This window comes from Triturus cristatus, chromosome 8 (assembly GCF_964204655.1).
Source record: "Triturus cristatus chromosome 8, aTriCri1.1, whole genome shotgun sequence".
Lineage (NCBI taxonomy): Eukaryota > Metazoa > Chordata > Amphibia > Caudata > Salamandridae > Triturus > Triturus cristatus.
Window position 1 is genome coordinate 273,414,688 of NC_140591.1, and position 25,268 is coordinate 273,439,955.

Consider the following 25,268-nt stretch of genomic DNA (forward strand, 5'->3'; position numbering starts at 1 on the left):
GATTTTTTCAAAAGTGATAAGAATAGTAAGGTCAGAACACCTCCCAAGGTATGGAGATAATTCCTTGAGAAGAAGTTTATTTTGATATCATGGAACAAATATTTGGTGGATCTTTAGTAATGTACATTTTAGTTTGTTTGAACATTTTTTCTTGTTGGCTTGAAGTATCTGTAGTAAATGACAAAACCATAAAACACTGATAACATTTTTGGGAGGAGTGGTTCAGAGAGAATTCAATTTCAGATTTATATTAACTGATAATGGGGTTCTGTTGACTTCAAAGAATGGGATATTTTTTTAAAGGAGAAGGGCATAAGCCACAAGAGGTGTTCTCTTTATCACCCTCAAACAAATAGGATAATCGAACGCGTAAACCAAACGCTTAAAGAAAGTTTACAGTTGTCGAAAACTGTGAGAAGGCACTGGAGAAAAAATATTAAATTACTTATTTAGATATTTATGTATACTTCTCACTTCACTACAGGAACCATGGTCTTTGAGGTGTTCAAAAAAGGAAGCCAAGAACCATGGTTTGGCCTCCTTGGGTTAGAAAAAATAAGAAGAATTGTGGCAATGGTATTCCAGATTTAAAACAATAGAAGGAAAGGGAGATATGTAAAACATGGGCATAATGCAAAGTATGACATAAGAAAAGCTGTTAAGGTTACGCAGATTAATGTTGGTAATGTAGAAATGGTGAAAAGTCCTGAAGAGAAAAGAGGTGTGTCTAAAGAGGAAAGTCCTCTCAAAAGTACAAAGTTATTTAATGAACCAGCTAAACTTGATGGATGCATTTGAATCTTCAGAGGAAAGAGTCTAAAACCTTACCTACTGGGCCACAAATTACTCTTCACATTTGGAACTTCAGTAGCCTTACTATTGTCAAAAGATATAGTTAGGATTATGTTTACAAATGCTGCCTAGTACCTTTAGATTTTTTTCTATTATTTTCAATACATGCCATTTATCATGCATTTATTACCTCATTAATCCCCCTGTTAACTGGAACATGAACAAAACATAGCATCTGAGACACAAGATTGACCCTGCACCCGAGAGAGACAAATTCTGCTTTGTAATGATACTCTCGTACATCATAATCAAACAACAGAACATCGTATAAATAAATGGCTTCCCAAATGAAAAAAGGCAGAGGGTCGTATTTCTTGATTGTAGTCAGAATAATTCCTTTATTGAAAAATCACTTTGTTCTTTAAAAGTATCACACCATTGCTAGCCAACGCGTTTCATCCCTCATGGGACTTCTTCAGGGCTTAAAGAATGTTTGTATCTGCTGCAGGTAATATTGAAAATTCACGCCAAATTTGAAAGCAGCAACGAAAAACCACTGTATCTTGATAAAGAGTCTGTGTTACCTGAGGATGTCTTTGTCAGTTCTTGGCAAATTTAAAAATAACGTGGGAGACCCAATTTAGTAATAATAGTTGATCATACATCTGTGTGTGCCATAAGAATCAACCAAAGATAATGTAAGCAGGTGATTCAGTATAAACCGGTAATTCAAACTGGTTTTCTTAGGTAATATAAATTCCTCCCAGCGTGTAGTGTAGTCCAGTTCCCTCAAAGTCATGACATAGCATCTGCCCTGGGGATCATTAATGAATGAAAGACAAAACTAAAACATTCATCCAATGTGACATTGAGGCATAATTACAAGGGTATTGCGCCACTGGAGAGACACTTTTTCAGACGCTCCGGTGGAGCAATGCCCTGCTCCATATTTATAAGGCGGCACCCAGCCACTTTTCGTTTCTTAATGTCACCTTGTAAATATGGGCCTCCTTGCTGCAGTTTTCTGCGGCAAAGGGGAGTGCAATGGGTGTTGCTGTGGGTTTTTGACACTGCCCCAATCCCTTTGAAAAGGAGCGTTAGAGTGGTGCAGCACACATAGAGGCAGCAAAACGGCATTAATGATTGTCTTTATGCAAAGGTGTCTGCACTGGTGCTAGGCAGCTTTTTTAACACCGGCGCAAGGGAAAACACAGGGGCGCACCGTATTCTTGTAAATACGGCTCATCCCTGCGTTTTTGAAATGGTGCGGCGCTTCTAAATTGTTTGCACCGGCGTCATTTAGTTGTAAATATGCCCCTTTGTGTTCCCATTCCGTCAGACTCTTAGGAGCAATATTTTCTGTTATCGAAAGCTTAGCAGACTTGGGTGTTTATTTACAAGCCCTTTGCGCTGCGAGTACGTCACTTTTTCTCACATTAAAAGTGACGCATCGCCTTGTAAATAAGGGGGTTATTATGATGGCGGAAGGCCCGCCACCGCCAGCCATGCGGTGGCAGGCCTTCCGCCATCGGACCGCGATTTTTCTCCCACCACATTACGATGGCTGGGGGATCCAGACTACGACCGTGGCGGATGCAAAGACCGTCCATCACGGAACTGCCATTGCAATCATTCCGATTGCCTGGCGGAGCGGTCTGCATCCATAAAATGGTGACAGTGCCTAGGAGGCACCGTCTGCCAAATTAGGATGCTGGCTTCAGTTAGCCTTCCCATGGCGGGTAAACCGCCATTGAAAGGCTGGCGGGGATTGATTGTGGGGGCCCGTTGCAGGCCCCCATGTGTTTGGGGGTGGTGTTTGTGCACTGAGGTGTACCCATGGTACCCCTCTACATTTCGCTGTACCAAGTGGCAGGCACCGTGTGGTGCCTGCCACGTAGTGCAGTGAAATGCACAACATGCATTTTTAACATTGTGGCGGGGGCTGCAGTCAGCAGCACCCATTGCAATGTTAAAGTGCAAAATGCGACCGCCATGGTGGTGGTTTCATCCTAATTGGGGGTGCGGGACCGCAGCATGCATGGCGGGCGGTCACGATTCCCACCACGATGGCGGGCGAACTCAGGTCCGCCAGCCATCGTAATGACCCCCTAAGTCCCTTGATGTATTTTGTCAAGAATCTAATACTGAGCTTCACAGGTAAACAGCGGATGCTACTCTAGAAATATGTATATATTCCAGGACCACTGTACAAAAGAAAGCAACTGGGTCCATGCTCACAAGGCCTAGTTAATGTGATTCAGTTTCATTGTGGTGATTCTTTTTTTCAAACCTGGAACATAAAGGATTTTTACTCTAGGCAGAAGGAGGCATAAATCATTTTTAAGGACTGGAAAAGGCAGAATTAGTTTGGACACCCCTGCCAACGAGGTGAAGAGCTCCTGATGGGATACACGATTCAAGTTTATTAATTGTAAAACAACACAGATATTTTATTGTAAAATATAAATGTAAAACAAATTATAAAAAAATAAATTATTATTACCATATAACTAATCAAATAAAATAGTAGCACACATTACCACTTCAAAATAAATGTTTAGGAAATATTTAAACAATTGAAATATATTCAGTTTATTATAAATATATATTTTTTAAAACACCAGACTTAGCAATTAGTTTTTTAAATGAATATTTAGTAAACATAATTAAAAGTTTTTTTTAATTAATGTACACTTTTAATACCATATTAAGAATGGTGTATATTTCTGGAATAAATTACTAACCTTTAACCTCCTAAAATATATATATATATATATGTGTGTGTGTGTGTGTGTATTCAATGAAGAAAACAAAGGTCAAGGTGACGATATAGTAAGGAAAATATTTCAGTGACAACATAACGTTTTAAACTCCACAAAAAAAATGAAATTCACCAGTTATAGTTACGGTTATCTCAAGTAACTATACCTTGTGCCTTAAGGTAACTATAACGCTTGCCATGCACAGTTTTCTTATCAATAATTTCATTGCAAATGTTGCAGTGATATTATCAATGATGTTATACAAGATTTTATGAGTGATGCAATATGTGGGGAATCAGCAGTGCATGGTGAGGGTACGAGTAATAGTTACCATGCAGCAAGAGTTATGTTATAGTTACTTACAATAAATATATCTGGTGAATTTCAGAGGCGTTTTGAGTTTAAAGAAAAGTTTCACTCAACTATAATGTTATTTTAAACTTTGTTTTTTCAGTGAATTTCTAGTTTTCATTAAACATAAAGCAATATTTTATCACGATATGTAACGCCAATCCCCGCTGTACACGGTAGGCCATAGGGCCTGGCACCAACACCCTGCAGGCAGCCAACCCCTTCCACCGTGCATAGCTTGGAGTTGGCTGCAGAGCCTGGCCAGAGGCCTGGCACTGTGTGCACTTCCCCGGGCAGCCAAGCAAACGCCACACAAAGCCTTTGGCTGTTTCCAACATGCCGCCAGGCCATGCGTCTAAAACCATTGGTGCAGCTCTCCTCCCCAAGCCACTTTGGACCCCGTAGGACCCAACTCCCGGAGGACTTTTTTTTTTAAAGGTGCGAGGCGCAACCCGCCTTCCCGAGCCACTTCAGGTCACGGGTACCTCATCCCCCCGGGTCTTTTTATTCCAATATTGGGATGGGGCACAGAACCCCCCTCCACTAGCCAAGAGTGGCCCTTGGGACCCCATCCCCAGGACCAAAAAATATTTGTAAAGGGGAGGGGGTGCATGCCCACCCTTCCAGAGCCACCAGGGGCTCTAGGGTCCCTATCCCCCAGGGTCAACATACATATTAAGGGGAGGGGGTGCATAGCCCTCTTCCCCGAGCAAATAGTGGCCCAGGTCACACCATCCCCCAGGCCAAAACATATATGTTAAGGGAAAACGGACGAGCTACACCCTCCCAGAGCCTCAGAGCTACACTTAATTTAGAGGAGAGCGGGCATGCAGCGCCTTCCTCAAGCCTATTGCGTCCAGAGGCCTCAGTCCCCATGGGCCTCTTTCTTCTAGGTAGTTGCCCCGGGGCCCAGCTGGGGCACCCACCGAACAGCAAGTTAGGGCTCCTAGGTGGAAGTACCAGGGTCCTCACGGCCCAAACCAGCTCCCTGCATGCTGCGGGAGCTGGCATTAGGAGCAGCTGTTCTTTGTTTGCCCCCACCAGACAGGAGCAATGTATGTTTCCCTGACTGCAAGAGGGCAGGCAGGGAAACAAATGTCTGCTCCCACCCGGTGGGAGTATTTTTAAACCTCCCATTGAGTGAGACCAGACCAGCCTTCCCTACCCGTGTTTGTGCAGGTAGGGAAGGCATGTCTGCCCCCACCTGGCAGGATTTTTAAAAATGCTTCTACGACATCAGAGCAGACATATGTTTCCCTGCATGCGATAATGTGGGCAGGGAGTGTCCTAGGAGTGGGCTCAGGGAGGAGAGGCACATGGCCCCCTCCCCTTTATTGTGACAATTGGTCTTGGGGGATGGCACCCCTGTGGCCTATTAAGGCTCAGGGAGCTGGGCCGCACGGCCTCCTCCCCTCTGTTTAGGGCATTTCCTTTTGTAATGCATTCGGCCCCAGGGGACAGGGTCTCTGGGGTCTATGAAGACCAAGGGAGGGGGGCACATGCCCCCTCCTATTGGGGCTCAGAGGGCCTCCTTGAGACTCAGTGAGGGAATCCACTGCAGATTTGCGGCAACATTTAAAAAGAAAAACATTTATGGTCCCAGGTGGGGTCTCTCTGGGACCCCACTAGAAAGCCTCAGGGGTCAGGGTATACCTACCGTGCCCCTTATGTCTTTGTTTATTACAGGATTCAGGGCTGAGTCCCAAGTCCTAAGATGGATGCCACAACAACCTTGATGATGTGGTGGCAGCCAATTAGATCTCAGCATGAGATCTGTTGGCTCCACTGATCCTCTCCATTGTGAAATATACAATTATTTTGAGCCTTCATTATTCAGAAACTATTGAATGGATTTATACTAAATTACCAAAAGCACTCTTTCTGTACCTCCATCTAGCTATCCACCAAATTTGGTGTAAGTTTGTTTAGCCATTTGGGCTGTAGCTGTGCCTGAAGTTGTTATGGAAAAATGAATGGGTGAAATGCGCTTTTTGACCCCCACCTTGACGGATCACCGTGAAACCTTCCATGCACAAACTAAATACAAAAGAGCACTATTTGTGAAAGTTTTGAGGTGATTTGTCAAATGACACAAAAGTTATTAGCAACACAAAAACAGACATTTCCTATGGAAACACGAATGTAACTATAACTAAAGACAATAGGTCTGAATTAAATTTTCAATTAAAAGCCAGACTTATTGGCATTGTCAATGTTGCAGACTAGGAGCATACAGGGCGGGTACAATGGCAGGACACAGTGGTACGTATAGGAGATATAAGACAGCATTGTTAACACAGAAAGGAGAAAGGTTGCGGGGAGGGCAGGGATACAGAAAAAGGTTGCGGGGAGGGCAGGTGAGGTCGGGCACACTGGTGATGTAAAAATAGGAAATATTGACCAACACTTAAAAAAATATTTTTATGCTCTACCAGTGACGGCGCAGAAGAGGGAAATCCTTTTTTGTTGATATTTTACAGATAAGCATTGTCAACGCCAACAGGTTTCATTATTGGCTATGTCAATGCCTTTTAGCCATCTTGTACAGCAGCATGGCTGAAAGTTAGAAAAAAACATTATGACAGCACGAGCATTGATCATGAGGGACAGTGATCCATTTTCTTAGTTGGATTATTCTCTCCCTTTTTCAGGAACAAATGAAAATAATGACTTGTCAGCAACATAAACCAACAAGAAATGAAAATACAAATGTATGCATTAATCTTCTTTAAGGGGGGCAGAAAGGGTGAGCCAAAGGCTGAGGAAGCTGGGCAAAATACAAATTAAGCAATTATACCAAAACAAAATGATAACCACCATCTTGAAATGGTTGCAAGGGCTGCAATCTGCTTAAAGCAACCTGAAGTTGTCAAAACCAAGAAGGATCATGACATGGCTGCAAGGTCTAAAACTCACAAATACACAAAAGGCATTCATGGAAAAAAAACTCACTTGTTTAATTATCATACCTACAAGGTGAGGTTAGCTGTGTTGGCCCAGAGGACAGTGCCAAAAAGGCCATGTAGCATCCGGAAACCCATTGGCATAACTTTTGAGTGCTTTTTTCAGGGGAGGGGGCTGATATGGACCGGATATGCAACACAGGAGCAGTTGGGGTGGGGCAAGAAACAATGTGGGAGAGAAGTGGGAGGAAGGGTGTGTAAGGAAAAGGAAAAAAGTACCTCTGAAAGCGGAAAGAAGGGGAAGGACACTGGGCAAGGGAAGTAGTACTTGGGCCATGCTCCAGGGTAGAGAAATGAAGCTGCCACTTGACTAAAGAGTAGAAAGGAAAGTGACGATGAAGCCAACCAATGGTAAGTAATGGGTGAGCTCAAAGATCCCTGTAAGTAAACAAAATATCTCACAAGCGACAGCGCATGCAGTGACTCAGGTGAGTCCTACAGTATATGGTGTGGGGCTGGGAAGGAGCAAACTGTCGAAGAGGCAAAGGTGCCCAAAAATACTGAAGGGCATAAAACAACACAGAGCAGGGGAGGAGCCAAGATGGCGACCGGGACGGCAGCGTAGGCTCCCGGCTCCGTGACCCTCCGCATCCCGCACAGATATCCTGTATGAGATCCTTCGCCTGCGCTATATGCCCGTGTTGGTGAATGAGAGCGGCAACCGATCGTGTGACTCTGAAGTTTCTGGCGGCGGTATCACCGGAGAAATGTCCGTTTGAAGATTGCGGCCTGTGCAACCCTGGAACCGGGACCTCGAGTGGATAACATGGCCGGGCGGCAGTTAAACAACAGCGGCCTTTGGTGACTGGGTGGAGTCGGACTAACCGAAGCGGTGCGAATATCGGCCTACATTTCGCCGTGACCGTTCCTACCACTAAGCGTAGCGGAACGAGTGCAGGCCCGAGGTGGCTAATCCAAGATTCCCCGGTGATTGCCTCAGCCTTCGCCGGTGAGCTGCCCGGCCGCCGCCCGTAACTCGCCTTGATTCTTGCGGCCTGCTCCCGGATTTTCGCGGGCGCAGGTCCGTGGTGGGGATGACTGTTGCCTGTGACCACATACCGGATATATTTTTTGCCTGCCCCCGAAACCCTGATTCCAGTGGCATGGAACCTGCGGCGCTTGTCCCTGAGTCCTGGTCCCAATCTGGGTTGGACTTACCCGGCGGCCATCTTGACAGGACGAAGTCTACCATCCTGTACACTGGGTCGCAGCACGATTGGAAGTGTGCGACTATGAGGAGCGTAGTGGAGCGAGCGCCGAGAGCTGTGCTGGGGTATGGTGATCTTCTCGAGGCTCTCGGTGCCCTTCATTCCGCCTTGGTTCACGGCGCCTGGGTATTGGGGAGTAAGCTTGATGGGGTGGCATCAGCATCGGAACAGTTGCTGCCTGCCTGTCCCCAGGTACACGGGGACTTCCTACACTGCACACAGGAGGACAGTGTCGTGGCCGGCCCTGTGGATAGTGACCAGCTGGAAACTCCGGACAGTATATTAACGTGTGATCGGCAGGCTGTGGGTCTGGTCTGTTCCGGAGGTCTTGGACCTGAGTGGGGGGTGGTGGCCTTGTCCCGTGCGCGGCCTCCGGCGACCCAGGCAATATTCAAGCAACGGTCGCCTGTTCTGGCTGATCTCGCCTTCTTGGACCTTGTGTGCAGTGCAGATCCTGGGGCAGCACTGGGAAAGACGACTCTCCATACTGCTGACTGTGTTGGTATTCAGAGACTTCCACCCTGCCTGTGTGTGTCGCTTCCTGCTCTTTTTTGGACGCTCCTCTTCTTTGTAACATTGGACATGGTACTGGGTCGATGGGTATGCATGGGTAGATTCGCAAAGAGTGGCCAAGGATAAGGTTGATCCTTCAGAGGTGGTCATCTAATAGGCGGGCGGGCTCAGGGGTTGCGTGCTCTCACGGCATAACTGGTAGTGTAATAGGCGCATAATGCTCCCCATTCTTCTTTGACATGGTCGATTCTGTGTTGCTTATTGTTTGCTTTGGGGGAAAACATACTGTGCGGGAGGGAGAAGCCGGGGGCATGTTTTGAAGGCCCTCCTCCAGTTTATTAATATTCTCTCTACCCCCCCGTCTGGTGGGGTTTCTTTTCTTACTCCTCTTTCTCTGTTTCTTCTATATTTCGGGTCTGGTTCCGGGGCGACAGGCACACTGCTGGGGGGGGGGCCGTACTCATCTGCAGAGGTGCAGGGTGGGGGGTTGGGGGAGGGGATCCTTTAGTCTTTAACCCTTTTTTTTTCCATGGCCTCCTTTTTCTTCTCTTATTCTTCTTTGTCCTTCTTTTCTGGGATCAGCATGGTAAAACTCCTTCGTTGTTAATCGCTGCGTTTTCATGTGTGCCACAATTTCCGTGGTGTTTTCTGGGTTTTAGGGCAGGGGACTGCAGGCGCAAATGGCCGTGATATTCCTCCACATCCTGACTTTCCTGTTTCAGCGCCATTGACTAGATAAATTGCTTTATTGTTGACGTTTATTATTCTGCCTGCCATTTCTTGCTGCTGGGAAACTGTTTGGCACCTGATCCTTCCATCCTCCCTTATTATAAAATGAAAACCTTTTGTATCCTGGTCACCTACTTGGGCTGTTCAGTGGCCGACAGTTTAATAGCATGGAGATTCCGCTCCCCGAGGTGCTGCCTGTGATAAATATTGATTTCTGTTACTCTGACTGCTTAGCGGCCGGCCCCGGGGGTTGTAGGCCCATACTTGTTATTGGTTGAAATGTCAATAAAGGTTTTTCAATAAAAAAAAAAAAAAAAAAAAAAACAACACAGAGCATTCGCAAAACATTTAGGGGCAGTAGGGTGAAGGCAGGAGTGTTTATGGAGAGAGTTGGGATGTGTTCTGTCTGAGAGGAAACAGCCTTTACTATGCAGTTTTTACCATGCAGGTAAGTACCATGCAGGTAAGTATTTGTACCTTTACCAGGCAGTACAATTTACCATGTAGGTAAGTAATTTTTTTTTTTTAAATAATATACTTTTTATTTCATTAAAAAACGTGATTTCAGGGTTTAGGTATGGGTAGGGATAAAGGGAGGTAAGAGTGATTTTAGGGATCAGGGATGGGTAGAGCTAAAGGAAGGTATGGGTGATTTGGGGGTTCAAGCATGGGTAGAGGTAGAAGGCAGTAGGGGTGACTTTAGGGTTTATGGTTCGGAAGAGGTAAAGAAAGGTAAGGGTAAATTTAGGGTAAATGTAGAGTTCAGGGGTGGGTAGAGTTAAGGGCAGGTACGGCTGACCTTAGAGTTTACGGGTGAGTAGAGATAAAGGGAGATAAGGGTGATTTTAGGGTTTGGGGCAAGTAGAGGTAAAGGGAGGTAAGGGGGAATTTGGGGTTTACATGTGGGTAGAGGTAAAGGGAGGTAAGGGTGATTTTAAGGTTTAGGGGTAGGTAGAAGCAAGGGTGATTTTAAGGTTCAGGGGTGGATAGAGGTAAAGGGAGATAAGGGTGATTTTACGGTTCAGAGGTGGGTAGAGATAAAGGAGGTAAGGGTGATTTTAAGGGTCATGGGTAGAAGCAAAGGGAGTTAAGGGGAAGTTTATGGTTTGAGATAGGTTGAGGTAATGGGAGGTATGGCTAATTTTAGGGTTTATGGGTGAGTATAGGTAAAGGGAGGTAAGGGTGAATTTGGGGTTCAGAGGTAGGTAAAGGTAAGGGAGGTAATTTTTTTAAATACCATACTTTTTATTTTACGGCTGGATAGAGGTAGAGGGAGGCAAGGGTGAATTTTCATCTTTAGGGGTGAGTAGGCGAAAAAGGAGGTATGGGTGATTTTACGGTTTATGGGTGGGAAGAGGTAAAGGGAGGTAAGGGTACATTTAGGGCTCTGGGGTTGGCAGATCTAGAGGGAGGTAAGGGTGAATTTGGGGTTCAGAGGTGGGTGGAGGTAAGGGTGATTTTAAGATTAGGGGGTGGGTAGAGGCAAAGGGGATTTTATGGTTTGGGGTGGGTAGAGGCAAAGAGAGATAAGGGTGATTTTAAGGTTTAAGGGTGGGAGAGGCAAGGGTGATTTTAGGGTTCAGGAGTGGGTAGAGGTAAAGGAGGTAAGGGTGATTTTAAGGGTCGTGATCAGAGGTAAAGGAAGTTAAGAGAGTTTTTAGGGTTTGAAACCTTAGAGGTAAAAGGAGGTAAGAGCAAATTTAGGGTTTAGCAGTAGGGAGAGGTAATGGTGAATGTGGGGTTTAGGGGTGGGTAGAGGTAAAGGGGGATTATGGTGAATATGGGGTTCAGGGGTCAGAATGGGTAAAGGGGTAATTGTGATTTTAGGGTTTAGGGATGGGTTGAGGTAAGGGATGATGTTTTTTTAGGGTTTAGGATGGGTAGAGGTAATGGGAGGTAAGGGTGATTTTAGGGTTCAAGTGGGTAGAAGTAAAAGGTGATAAGGATGATTTTTCGGTTCAAGGTGGGTAGAGGTTAAGGGAGGTAAGGGTGATTTTAGGGTTCGGGTGGGCAGAGGTAAAGGAAGGTAAAGGTGATTTTAGTAGCCAAGGTGGGTATAAGAAAGGAGGTAAGGGTGATTTTAACTTTTAGGGGTTGGTTGAGGCAAAGGGAGGTAAGAGTGATTTTAGGGTTCTGGGATGGGTAGAGGTAAAAAGAGGTACGGTTGAAAAGACTTTTGAAAAGACTAAGGGCCTCATTTAGATGTCAGGCTGAATTACTTCCACCCGACACTGACTCCGTCCTGGGACCGACTGACACCCGGTCGGCAGTCCCGACAGGCCCATTACAATGCGACTAAACACTGTTCGGTCACATTGCACTTTTCTCAATGGGAGCTCATGTTATGGCCAGAAACTGGCCGGAACACAAGCTCCCATTGAGAAAAGGGAGGTGCAGTTCATCCCTGCACCCCGTGGTAGGCTCCTCAAGGTGCACCCAAGGGGTATATGCTGGGGGTCCCAAAGTTATGTTCCTACAGCCTTTCCATGTCAGAAAGGCCGGCACGGAAAGGCTGCCGAAACCCGACATTGTAATCTCAAGGGCAGAAATGTCCGCTTTTGAGATTACAGGCCGGATTCCAACTGGCTGATGGGCTCCCTGACCCCGTTGGAAGCCAGTAAGAATGAACAGCAGTTTTAGTTTACGCCCGCCTCCATCGTGATGAGGTGGTCATAAAGTAAACCGACTGGACCATTACGATGCGGCTGTAAAGGCTCCGACCGAGGGTCAGTGCCTTATACAGACACATCATAATCTGCCCCCCCATGTGTTTGATGATGAATAAAACATCTTCTAAATTATGAAAAGGTAAGCAATAAGTAAGTAAATGTAATACAGTGGCAAACATTAATTTGTGGCATGAATTAAGACTCTGGTTTAGCTCTACAAGGTTTGTTTTGACACCCACGTGTGAGGTGAGTGAACTTAGTTCAATACACCAATAATTGAATGTGAAAGACATGTTATTGTAGCCCCACCCAGTACATAGTTGAAGTGGAATCACTGCTTTTGGGTTATTAACAGTCTTTAAACAGGGATCCAGGAACACCATGGTAATCTGAAAATCCAATGTATTTCTCTATAATATCACACACACAAACTGTGCTAAGAAAAAGACACTTTAACTGAAAAGAGTTTATTTAAACAAACTCATCCTCCTGCTCAGTACATCCAGAATAACCACACAGAATATCATTAAAATAGCAAAAATGCATGTTGCGAACAGTGAGAATATAGTGAACATTTCTAGCATAGGTAAAATGTAATCTAACAACAAACACCCTACCACCTACTTCTATGTTATACACTAGAATAGTATGGAGTAGCATAACTTGCATCCACAGTTTCTTAGGGAGAATCAAGTCACTTGCATACCTGTATACAGCAAAACACTGAAGTTATCAGAAGACGGGGAAGCAGTGTTCCCTGTAAAAGGAAAACATAAGTTGCATCGACTCCCCTCCTCCTGGATTTGGCTCGGATTCAGCATAAAGCACGATGTAGCAGCATCTCTGGCAGTCAAGATATTCTCTGGCAGTATCTTGCACAATAATCTTGGGCGAAGGCCCTCTCCTGACAAATGGTCAAGTGGCAGTCTTTTTATACTGATTCTGAGATTGGGATTTCTGACACAAATTTAGGAATAGCTGACATAACCTATGTGCATCAAGATGTTAGTCTTAGACACATTCTTATAAATAAATAGGGTAAAAATACATCAATCCAGACTACACTGTTTTGGTTATTGCTCCTGTCCGACCTTGAAATAGAGATAACAAGGCACTTGTCCCAGACTGATGACGCATCAGGTGTTCTTATTGATGACATTATCTGAGTGACTTGACACAACATTCACAGGTTGTTGGAAAGATAAGGACAGATGACATTTGCATCAGAGGGAGACATGTCAATGATTCTGTAAAAATAGAGAAAATAGAGTTTCGGCCTGCTCAAGATGGAGTCAGGCGTTATGGACTTTACGTCAAATTCTTAAAAACACATACTTTCTGGCAACAGTCTTAAAGGAAGGTAGTAGGTTTATTGCTTAGTAATCAGTAAAAGCTACAGACGGCCAAATTGTGTGTTTGCGGGTTACCCGTTTTATAATTTAGAGGATGTTTTACTCATCACCAAATACACTATGTTTTCAAACTTTTTATGTTTCCATGCTTATGGCTGAGTTACAACTTTGAAGTGTGAAAATTACATTATAAACTAAAGTGATTTATTTGATGTCAGCAAACTTTGCAAAATAGCTTTACGATAAAAAATCATTTGCACGTTATAAAGTTTTCATCACCCCATAATCAAGTTGTCTTGTAACAAACAGAAAAAAAGTACCACGATCTCAGTGCAAGCAGCGCAGGAGATCACTAATGAAGGAATCAATCAGTTTGTGGTCCAAGCTTCAGAGAAGAGACAAGCAAGCTGAAGCCCACAGGCGCTCACCAATGGAAAGCAAGAACATAAGAGTGACAATGAAGCCAAACAATGATAAACAACAATGGGTGGGCCCAAAGTTCTTTTTAGTTTTTTTCTTTTTTTTTTTTAAAGTAACAAAAGATCTTTGCAAGCAGCGATGTCTCAGGCGAGATCTAAACGCACAGCAATTCCTTTCCATCCTCAAAAATGCCATATTTTGCCGATTTTCTCAGGCCCCTCCACAATGCAATCCCCAATATTTAAGAAATATTTGGCTTAGGTAGCATGTGTGCTAACAATTATGTAATCTTGGGCGCGGACTGTCTCAGAGTTTAAACAAGCATTGGCATAGCCAATAGGTCTCGCCTTTGGGACCTTATAAGTGTTTAGCCATGCAACAGTTGCATAACTAAATACTTATAAGGTCCCAAAAGCGAGACCTATTGGCTATGCAAAGCGGCCGTGCGGCCGCGAAAGTGAAAGTGATCGCGATCACGATCAAACATCAAAGCGGCCGCGAAACAGAAAGTAATGGCGGTAAAGCGCGGCGCGCGCGCCCGCCCGCACACATGCACTGTAGATCTAGGCTGGCCTGGTAGCACTTTTTGGAGCTCTCTCAATAAGTCTCGCCAGACCAGCGCATGCGCTGGGTCAGGCGAGACCTAAAAAGGGCTCACCGCTAGGGGCACGAGGGACCTCAGCACTGGGTTAAATTAGAGAGGGGGTCAACAAAACGCTTTTAAGGCAAATCGTTTGTCCGTATGCGATTGCTGACACGTTAATCCTTGCGTAGGCTCTAGCAAGCATGGTTGTTTTACATAGGCGACATCCTCTTTGTGAATGCTCTGGACAGATGGCAATTAGTGGATGGGTTGTGACTGCTCAACCTTTGCTCATTTCATTGGAACTATTGCTAATGGAGGTGGTTCACAGACGTGTTTTCATTGGTAGGGCATGGAGTTCTACCTGCCACTAAGAACTGAATTAACAATCGTGAGAGTCTGTAAAAGGAAGAACAGGTCCACATTGGAAAATAATTTGAGCATGGCAATGGATAAATGAAAAGAAATAAAAATGTTAGTTGAAAATATTATACCGTGAAAAAAAAGTAATTTTATGGTACTGTTTACAACATACTTATTTCTGTCATTCAGGAAAACCATAAAAAGTTTGCAAATTTGATTTCACTGTAAGCACCCTGTTGATGACGAGAACGTTCCATGCAGGGGCGAAAGTGCTGCTTTAGAAGGTTTCACGCCCACATACTAACCACAGCCTCTTCTAGACCGCCGGGTGATAATAAATCACAGGGGAAACTGAACGAATGACCAGACGTGAGGGGAATATAAATAGGATGGAAAATGATAGCCGGCATATGGGATCTCTGTTGACATACTTGAATCAGGGGGGCAGCATTTCACAGCCATGCTCCTAAAGGGATGCCACCAAGTGCCCTCCAAAAGATATTGATGCCAAGGACACTGCTTTGGTTTCCGTTGAATGAAACATTTTGTCATCATGGACAGTCTAAGAGAAGGACTGCTTTGAAAAAAAGGCACAATTTTTGCTGCTTGTGCAATGTGGAACTGAGTTAACAGTATTGACTAGCATTCTCTATATACACAGTCTTAACCACATGTCACTAGCAAAAAAAGAAACAAAACAAAAAAAATTTAAAAGCTACCTAACGTCCATAGGTATGACTTATTCCCTTTCCTGTCTTCCAGGTCACAGCCGGTAGCGCACTTCCTGTCCAAGTGCGATGGATGGGAGAGGGAGGTAGTGACAAGAAGGACTTGGACTGGAGTAATAAAGATTTTAGTTAGGTTTAATAGGGGTGTTACCGCCTGGTCGGTCTTCTTCCGGTAAGTCCTCGCATAATGAGGAGGTACCCAAACGACCACAGGAAAGCAGAATGAGGACCCAGAAGGTCACAGCCGATGGAGGCTGACAGGAAAGGCGCCAGTCAGGCCAACTCAAAACCCCTTACACTGAAAGGACATGAGGTAAGTGTATAGACAAAGGAGACTGAGAAGGACAGTCCCCTCCTGAGAGTCTATAGGACGTTACCCAAGTGGAATGCCAACTAAAGGAAACTGGCTGAGGTAAGAAGTGAGCTTGGAAGTGAAGGCCCACTGGACTTTTGAAGTTACTGAGTTGGGAAGGCAGCATCTGTCACTGTGCAACATTAAAAACAGGGAAGTGTGCTTTTACTGATTACCTGTGGCATACTGGGAAGGGAAGAGCCTTAGCTAGGGACAAGGGGCATGTGCTTTTATGTTTTTATTTGTTTAGAGTTAGGGTAGGTAAATCCTGTCTTTTGGATGAGGCAAATCTCATTTTTTAAGGACTGAAACAAGAAAAAGGAAGATGTGCAAGAGGTAATGGATTGCTTTATTTGTGAGAATCTTTTCTACACACAAAATTATTTATTGGATCTAACACCCATTGTTCAAACTGTTGTCATGGTGCAAAAGCATTTCTGTTATATAGGTTAGGGCAACATGTTTCATTGATTATTTAGAGCACAAGCAGAAAAAGTTTACAATTTTTTTTTAACCCACCTACATTAGAATGTTTGCTATTTTGACAGTGGCAAAATTCCAAGAGTAAACTTTGCTCACAGCTTCGCATACAGATATACAAACATTCGGTGATATTCAAGTATAGCGGGATTGAATTCAAACTGTGTAACAAAACACAACTGTGAGTCTGTGTGATACACTTGGTGAGTATAATAAGGCGTGGGCCCACTCGCCCTTGACTGCCATGCAGATGCTGTGGGGTCGAGAATAAATCGAGGAACATGCTGTGTTGTGATGACCCCTCCGAAGAATCACAGGAGACAGAACATAGGGTAGTTGAGTTTACTGGTAACACAACCTGGCATCCAGCTACCTCCACGACCCAGCTGCAACTGACACCCGTGGAGTGCTGTGTACCTTACATTCTAAACACGAGGGCACAGAACACCCGGAACCCGCGCGCTCCACACAGGTAAGATAACATATTTCACCACATAGATTACGCACATATCTACTGTAAGTAAAATCACAACACATCTTCCCCTCTTAATAAAAAACAATAAAAGAAACAGAATTAAACATACCCACCCCAAGAAAAGAACCACATATTAAAAGAACCACATATTAACCATCCACCCACCCTGGAAAACTGAAAAAAAAACAAAGCACAAAAATCCAACATTCAAGACCTAACATAATCCTGCAGATAACTAGGTGGTCTACGGTTCCTAGCACCCAACTCAAAAGCAGAATTGCTTTGTCCGTCCCCCCCTAATCCCTGACTAGAAGGAGACTGAACATTTAGATGAGAAACTAGTTCATCAGAGTTGGAAGATGAAGATGAACCATCTTTACCTACCCTGTCAGGTAAGAACATTACACCAGAACAACTCTCATTATCATGGGACCTCTTCTGAACTATACCTCCCTTCTGGTATAACGCAACTCTACGCAAATTCCAACGCTCTCCACCCTCAACCACCACAAAATATTTCCCAACACTGATGACACGACAAGGTCCCTTAAACTTGGTAAGGCCACCCCTAATTCTTCCCGATTTCAATTTCACCCAATCCCCTACAGAGATGTTTGAAGAAGCAACTTGAAAATCCCGTTCACCTCCAGACACCAACCAACCTTTTAACCACGATGGAACAAGACGAGAACCAGGATGACGACCTCTCATCATCAAAAATGGAGACTTCAGAGTAACACTATGCGAAGTTGTACAATAAGCCCACAGTGTATCCTGAATAAGACGACCCGGAGACAAACCATTAGCCAAGGCCAATTGTAAAGTACCCTTGATAAGTCTATTCGCCCTTTCTACAATCCCATTCCCCATAGGATTATAAAGAGAGGTACACGAATGCTTAATCCCACACCTTTCCAAAAAACACCTCATTTCAGCAGAAGTAAGTTGTGTTCCATTATCAGTAAGAAGAACTTGAGGAATACCTTCACGCAAAAAGAGATTCTCTAACACATTAATTGTGGACTTTGTTGTGATATCCTTCAAAAACTCAAGATGTATCCAACGCGAATGTACATCCACAACCACTGCTGCAAACCTCATTTCCCATGATAATTCTGCAAGCGGCCCAATAAAGTCAAGACATATAGTGTGCCATGGTAGGCCAGGATCTACAATATGACCCATAGAACTTTGTGGCCCAACCTTTAGTCTTTTCTCACTCTCCTTGCATATAGTACAACCAACCACCCATTCTCTGATCTGGTCATCCATAGCAGGCCACCAAAATTCTTGTTTTATGCGCCTGATGGTCATCCCCTGACCAAGATGACCCTCATGAGCAATTTTGAAAATATGTGATCTGATGCCTTTCGGAGGAACAAACCTCTCCCCTCTCATAATCACATCCTTTCCATTCAAAGACAATTCATCACGTAATTTCCAATAGGGCCTAATGGCAGGTGGAACCATACTCTCACGAGATGACCCTTTCATAATAAGAGCCAAGACTTCCTGTAAAATAAGATCTTCGTTCATAGCCTCAGACCACTTTGCCTTGGAAAAGGAACCCAAACTACACTCACACACATCAAACACTAAAGCCACAGCTTCTTCGTTCTCAAGTTGTTTAACAACTTCCTTGTCTACTGTTTCCCAGTCAAGTGACATGCGTGATAAACAGTCTGCCTGCACATTTTTCCACCCTTGGATAAATTCCATGTCATACAAGTATTCCTGCAATCTCGCTGCAAACCTGGCCAAACGTGCTGATCCCTTTCCTGCACCACCTGCTGATAGAATTTTCATTAGTGGTTTGTGATCAGTCCTCAGAACAAAACGCGACCCCCACAGATATACCCTGAAGTATTCCACACCCCAGGCTGCGGCAAGAGCTTCACGCTCAATCACCGAATAATTTCTCTCCGAATGAGTGAGAGTCCTAGATGCAAATGCCACGGTCTTCTCAACCCCCTTCTGAACTTGCGACAACACCACCCCTATACCAGTGAGGCTTGCATCCACCGTTAACACCGATTTGCACAAAGTGTTGAACGGTGCTAAAATTCCTGCATTACAAATCTCAAACTTGATTTTGGTAAATGCCTCCGACTGATCACACTCCCATACAAATTTGCCTCCCTTACGTAATAACAACCTAAGGGGTTCTGCTATATCTGCAAATCCACGGACAAACTTTGAATGCTGCAACTGACACCCGTGGAGTGCTGTGTACCTTACATTCTAAACACGAGGGCACAGAACACCCGGAACCCGCGCGCTCCACACAGGTAAGATAACATATTTCACCACATAGATTACGCACATATCTACTGTAAGTAAAATCACAACATGCTGCTGGAGGAGGGGGGTGCACGAAGGGAATTAATTATTGCTTTTTGTGATGGGCTATGGCAGCATGATGTCGTTGTTAGGGTCATTTTGGAATGTGAGCAGTAACTCATCCCAGATGGCTGCTATTGGTCACTTTTGCAGACCCCTTACTTTCTCCCAGTGCAGCGCCATGGACTCTGCCGTGACCCAATGTACCACTGTGGTCTGGCTTTTTGAAAGTGACGAGGCTTTCCAACGCATCGTAATAGTGGGCTGAGCTAGTTAAGGCCAGGTCGATAAAGCGATTGGCTGCTTCCCCTGCCTTCTGATGGTTATGGAGGCCTAGTAGGCAGCTGCCAACGAGGGTGAGGTCCTGGCGTCCCTTGGATTGGATAAGGACCATGTAATCCTAATCCCAGATGGAGCAAGCGACAGGGCAATCCCAAAACAGTGCAAATAGTAATGGTGAGAGTGGATACACCTGGTGTGTACCATGTCTTACCGGAAATGGATCAGCTGTCAGCCTATTTTCACTCTCACTGTCAGCTTCGTGTGTAGGAGTTTGATCAGCTACAACATCCTGTCACCTAGGGCCATTGTTCATAGGACCCAAAACATGGACTCACCATCCACTGTATCAAAAGCCTTTTCAAATTCCAGGACCAGTCAGGCGGAGTAGGGCCAGAGTGACAGGGCTTCTTCAAGAAGTCTCTGCAACCTACGGATATTAAGGGACATAGATCTGCTGGGCATGAATCCAGTTGGGTCGGGGTGGACAAACCTTGGCATATGTTCCAGCAGTATCGTTGCCAATACTTTGCTGTAAACCTTATTGTCACTTCCCAGCATGGCCAGTGGCCTGTAGGAGGCAACATCAAGGTGGTCCCATCATGGTTTTTGGGAGTGAGACAAGCAGTGCCTCGCGCATGGATGGAGTTAGGAATCCAGAAAGTTTACAAAATGATTTTGCCCTGTTTTTGCACCAGTGAAAGTTTCTGTAACATTGCCCGTTGTGTCTACAAATAATTGAAGGGACATGGCTTACATGATCAAGCAGTCAATCAATCAGGATTTATAAAGTGGGACTACTCACCCAATAGGATGTCCATGTGCTTGCAGGTCCAGGAGGCTTATTCAAACATCCAGGTGTTGAGAGCCATTCGGAATTCCATAAGTGAGTGATGGTCCAGAGTTGCGTGGGGCGGCTGATCCAGGTCTTTGCTGCGATGTGGGAGAAGGGGCGTCCTACACTTGTGCTTCGGTAGATGTGGGGAGCATGGGCAAGTGAGAGGGAGAATGCATTGGGCCTTCTCGATGGTTGGTGGAAGTTCAGGCGGAGGTTAACGTAGGCGGGTCCTTGGTTGTGTAGAGCCTTGTGTGCATGGGTCAGCAGATTGAATTGGGATCTCTTCTGTACAGGGAGCCAGTGGAGTTGCCCGAAGTGGGATGTGATGCGGGTTCTTTGGGGAGGGCCGATGATGAGTCTGGCTTTGGCGTTCTGTATGGTCAGAAGTCTCTGTAGGAGGTGTATGGCGATTCTTACATAGAGGGTGTTGCTGTAGTCCAGTCAGATGGGGATTAGGGCGTGTGTCATGGTGCATAGTGTGTGATGGGGTAGCCACTTATAGATCTTATGTAGCATACACAGAGTGAAGAAGCAGGCAGGGGACATGGTGTTGATCTGTGATTTCATGGTGAGCTTGTTGTCAATTATGATTCTGAGGTTTCTTGCATGGTCGGGGGGTAGGTGCATGTCCTAGGTCTGATGGCCACCCAGAGTAATTACATGTGATGCTGCTCTTGCAGAAGATCAGTACTTCCATCTTGTCTGTGTTCAGCTGCAGGCTGTTGTTCTTCATCCAGCCGACGACACTTGTCATGCATCTGTGGAAGTTGGTTCTGGTGTTGGTGGGGTTGTCGGTGAGTGAGAGGATGAATTGGGTGTTGACTGCATAGGAAATTATGTTGAGACCGTGGGATCTGACGATGTTGGCAAGTGGGGTCATATATGCGTTGAAGAGCACGAGGGACACCTTGAGTTTGGAGGTGAAAGGTGGTAAGTGAACCCTCTGTGTTTTTCTGGTGAGGAAGGAGGTGAAACATCTGAGCATGTCCCCTTGGATGCCAATGTGGTGGAGTATTTTGATCAGCGTGTGGTGGGATACGGTGTCAAAGGCTGCTGAGAGGTCAAGGAGCATCAGAACTGCTATTGCTCCTCGGTCTAGGAGGGTTTGGATGTTATCTTCGGCTGCAATCAGGATGGTTTCGGTGCTTTGATTGCTGCTGAAGTTGGATTGGGAGGTGCCGAGTAGCTGGTTTTGCTCCAGGGTTGCCATGAGTTCCTTGTTGATTACCGTTTCCAGTTCTGCATAGAAGATGGGTTTTTTGCTCTCCAGTCAGTTGTCACCTGCATGTATGCAGCTGCTTCATTAGACCAGGTAATGTCCACACACTAAGAGTGAACCCCTAAATCCACCCCATTCTTAGGGGTGGTGCTTGTGGCCCAAATTCAATCGGCCAGTATATTTAAAGAAAAGAGGTAGATTTCAACTGTTTCACATAATAAATTCACCCACCTTTAGTTGCCACCAGGTGTTGATTGATCTTATAATGCCCATGTTAGTGATGTGGATGTTCTTCAGATAACTGATTAGTTAAGATTTGATTTGTTGTTTTCTATATCTTATGGGCATCCTTTGGAAAACCACCAATAGCTAACCCTCCTTTAATATATTCAGTTATTAAAGGTAGTAACTCAGTGGATAATTTTAAATTTCACTTATTCATGGCATAAATGGAAAAGACTGTGACCTTTTCTTCCCTTAGATGTTTCGTTATACCAAGTATTTCTCCCTGCCATGCCTTTTTACCTTATTTAGCTGGAAATTTAGTTTTGTGCTAATTAAGAATCCAACCCGCTTTCGATTTGTTGTAAATTAAGAAAGATATAGCATGAACTTCCTGATTTTAGAATTGTATACCCCTTTTAGAAAGTGTCTTTTGAAGTAATGCCATACCAGTTTTTAAAGTTTCTTGTGAACATTAATTTGTTACGCATCTCAGAGAGAATTCCTGTGAGATATGGCCGTTAGCTACAACATGTGCGAGTGGGTTAGTGTATAGTAATCAGACCCATGAGCAGAATTTGGGCCCGAACTCCAAATGGTAGAGGACTGCAAAGAGGAACGGCCATTCGACCGAGTCGAAGGCCATCCTTGCGTAAAGGGATAATATAGCGGCCTCCTCCTGTATGGTATGTTTGCGGCTTAAGACATTATGTAGGCGTCTAAGATTTAGAGCTGTGTTTCTTCCCAGCATAAACCCTGATTGATCCGGGTGTACTAGTTTGGAAAGATGAGGGGTCAGTTGGAGACCCAACGTTTTGGCCGGTATCTTGGCTTTAGTGTTGAGCAAAGAGATGAGTCGGTAGGAGGTACTTTCAGAGGGGGGTTTGCCTGGTTTATGGATGGCTACTATGGTGGCTGTACGTTGGTCTATGGGGAGTTCCCCTTGATCTAAGCTCATCTCATAAATGTTTAATAGATGGGGCCAGTTTAATAGCTGCTCGCTTGTAGAGTTCTATTGGGATGCCTTTGGGACCTAGAGCTTTCCTCGACTGTATCTTGTTCATAGCTAGCATTGATTTGTCTGTGTTGGTAAGTGTATGTCTCTTAAAAATGCTAGCGCATCTTGCATTCCTATCGTAGTCGTAGGAGTGTAGACGTGCTCAAAGTATGTCGCTAATACTCCCACTATTTCTTGAGGGTCTGACGTGGTGTGGCCGTCTTTAAGCTCTGTCACCCATCTGTCCGCCCATACTCGTTTGTCTAGCCAGGCGAAAAGCTCGCCTGCCTTGTCCCCAGTTTCATAGACCCTGCGTCGAACTGTTGTGAGTCGAGTTCTAGCGTCCGCCCATAAGTATTTTTTGTATTCCTGCTGTTTTGTGCGGAGCTTATGTGTGTTATCATCGGATGAGTCTTGAGCATGCATTGTCTCTAAATGGTGCACTTCTTGTTCTAGGGTCTCTAATACTTTTTTGAGGGGTCTTTTTTGTGACATGAGATCAGGGATATGGCTTGTCCTAGTAAGACCAGTTTGTATGCTTCCCAAAGTATCAGTGGTGATGACACCGATGATTTGTTTTTCTGTGAAATAATGCGTTGTGGTGGTGAGTAAACCTTTCCGGATCTTGGAGTTTTTCAGATAGCCTGGATATATTGGGTACATGCGACATTGTGTCTGCATCTTTAAGGTGTAGTCAGCCAAGACAGGGGACTGATCGGAGATACCTCTGGTTAAATGCGATATTTCCCTGAACCTGCCCACACTATCTGTGGCTGTGAGTATGTAGTCTATGCGTGAGAGCCCCAGAGTGGTAGGTAAACTGACGTGTCTGCGGGAATTTAAAGCGCCAAGTGTCGATCAGGCCAAATGCGTCTAGGAAATCAGCGAAGCTGGAGCGTGTGCGGTGCTGTGGTCTAGGAGGCATGCGGTCTAGAGTTCCATCTAGTGTTGTGTTAAGATCGCCACCAATTATCAGTTCTCCTTCTGACAGTGTAAGCAGAAATGTACCCAGTGCCGGAAAGGCAAGTGAGTGTATTTCAGGGGGGATATAGACCATCACTTCAAGTTAATTGTGCGTCCCTCCCATTGGCAGGAAAGCGCTGCAAATCAGCCCTGATCATCCGTGAAGGTATGGCAGCCAATCAGTGAAGTGAATTCAGAGTGGACCACTAACTTAAAACCCCATCGGCCTAGAGCAGAGGTCTTCAAACAATTGGATGCCGAGATCCCCCTGTCAACATTTTGAGGTGTAAGGACCCCCTCCTAGCAAAAATTTCTAAACCTGTAGACAGTGTTACTGGAATTATGAGGCAGGTGAGGACCAAATTACGCGACAGGCTTGACTAAATTGTGTGGGAAGAAAATGTAAATGATGTTATGTGATGGCGCGTATTTTGGAATAGCATTGCTTCATTATTTTGAAATAAATGTTTTAAACACAGTAACACCGAGGAAAGATTTCACCCCATCAGTACCTGTTTATAACCAAAATGCAGCAATTAACATCAGAAAGATTTCTAGTCAACCTTTGTGAAGGGCCTTCCACTCCGCAGGAATACGTACTGCCACATTAGAAGCTCACCTGGCCCTGGCCAGGAGAAGCAGGGGTCCCTTAAAACCCTTGCGTTTTTGTGCAGAGCTAAGCAGTTTACCCACGCAGCTTTCCTCTCACCCCCTCCCTTTCATCCCTCTCTCCTCTCCCAACCCTGGATCCCTCTCTCACTTTGCAGGCCATTTTCTTTCACCCATTTTTACAACTTCTGAACTCTCCCCATTCAACCTCTCACTTCACTTTTAATCACCTCTTGCCATTCTGTCTTTTCACTGCCCTCATTTCTAACAGTCTCTTGAATTTATCTCATTGCCTCTCTGGCCCCGTCACCTCCCGTGCCCCTCAGCACTTCTCATTCGCCTCGTCTCTCCATTCAAATTTTTGTCTATTTGTATCTTACACCTCTCCAGTCCCCCCATTCATCTTTCACATCTCTCCTTTGTTCTAACAGAAGCCCTCACCTTTGGTTTACACTCACTTCTTGCGTGTCCGCACTTCACTTCACACTTCACATTTATCCTCATTACTGACCTCTTCAATCAAATTCTCCCACTCCCTTGCTGTCCTCTCTCATCCTCTCATCTCTCTTCACCAAGCATACGGGTCGGACCCGTATACTCCTCTTGGCCTGTGCCACTCTGCTTATTGTTCCCTAATTCAAGAAGACATAAGTTGTCTGTCTCGCTGTTGTGGTGCAGGCCGCGCAGTTATGGAACTTGCACCCTCCTTTGTTTCACTCCACTAGTGGAGAGGTGTGGTGCAGTGGTCAGGGCAGCAGACGACGGAGCACAGGATTCATGGTTCAATCCCTGGCTCCGGCAGCAGCTCAGCTCGGCACCATGTGACTCTGGGCAATAGCTCACTTAATTTCCACAATGGCCCCCAGTGCCCTGAGACCTGTCAGGGTGAGTAGTTTGTGCTTTACTAATACAGATTTTATTTTTACACCAAGAATCTATTATCCTTTAGGAAGATATAAAAACCTTTCTATATGATCTGTAGGTTACCCCATCTGGCTGGTTCTCCTTCTCCTTCTGTTTGTTTCTCATTTGCCTTCAGACAGCAGATGGTTATTAGGCCC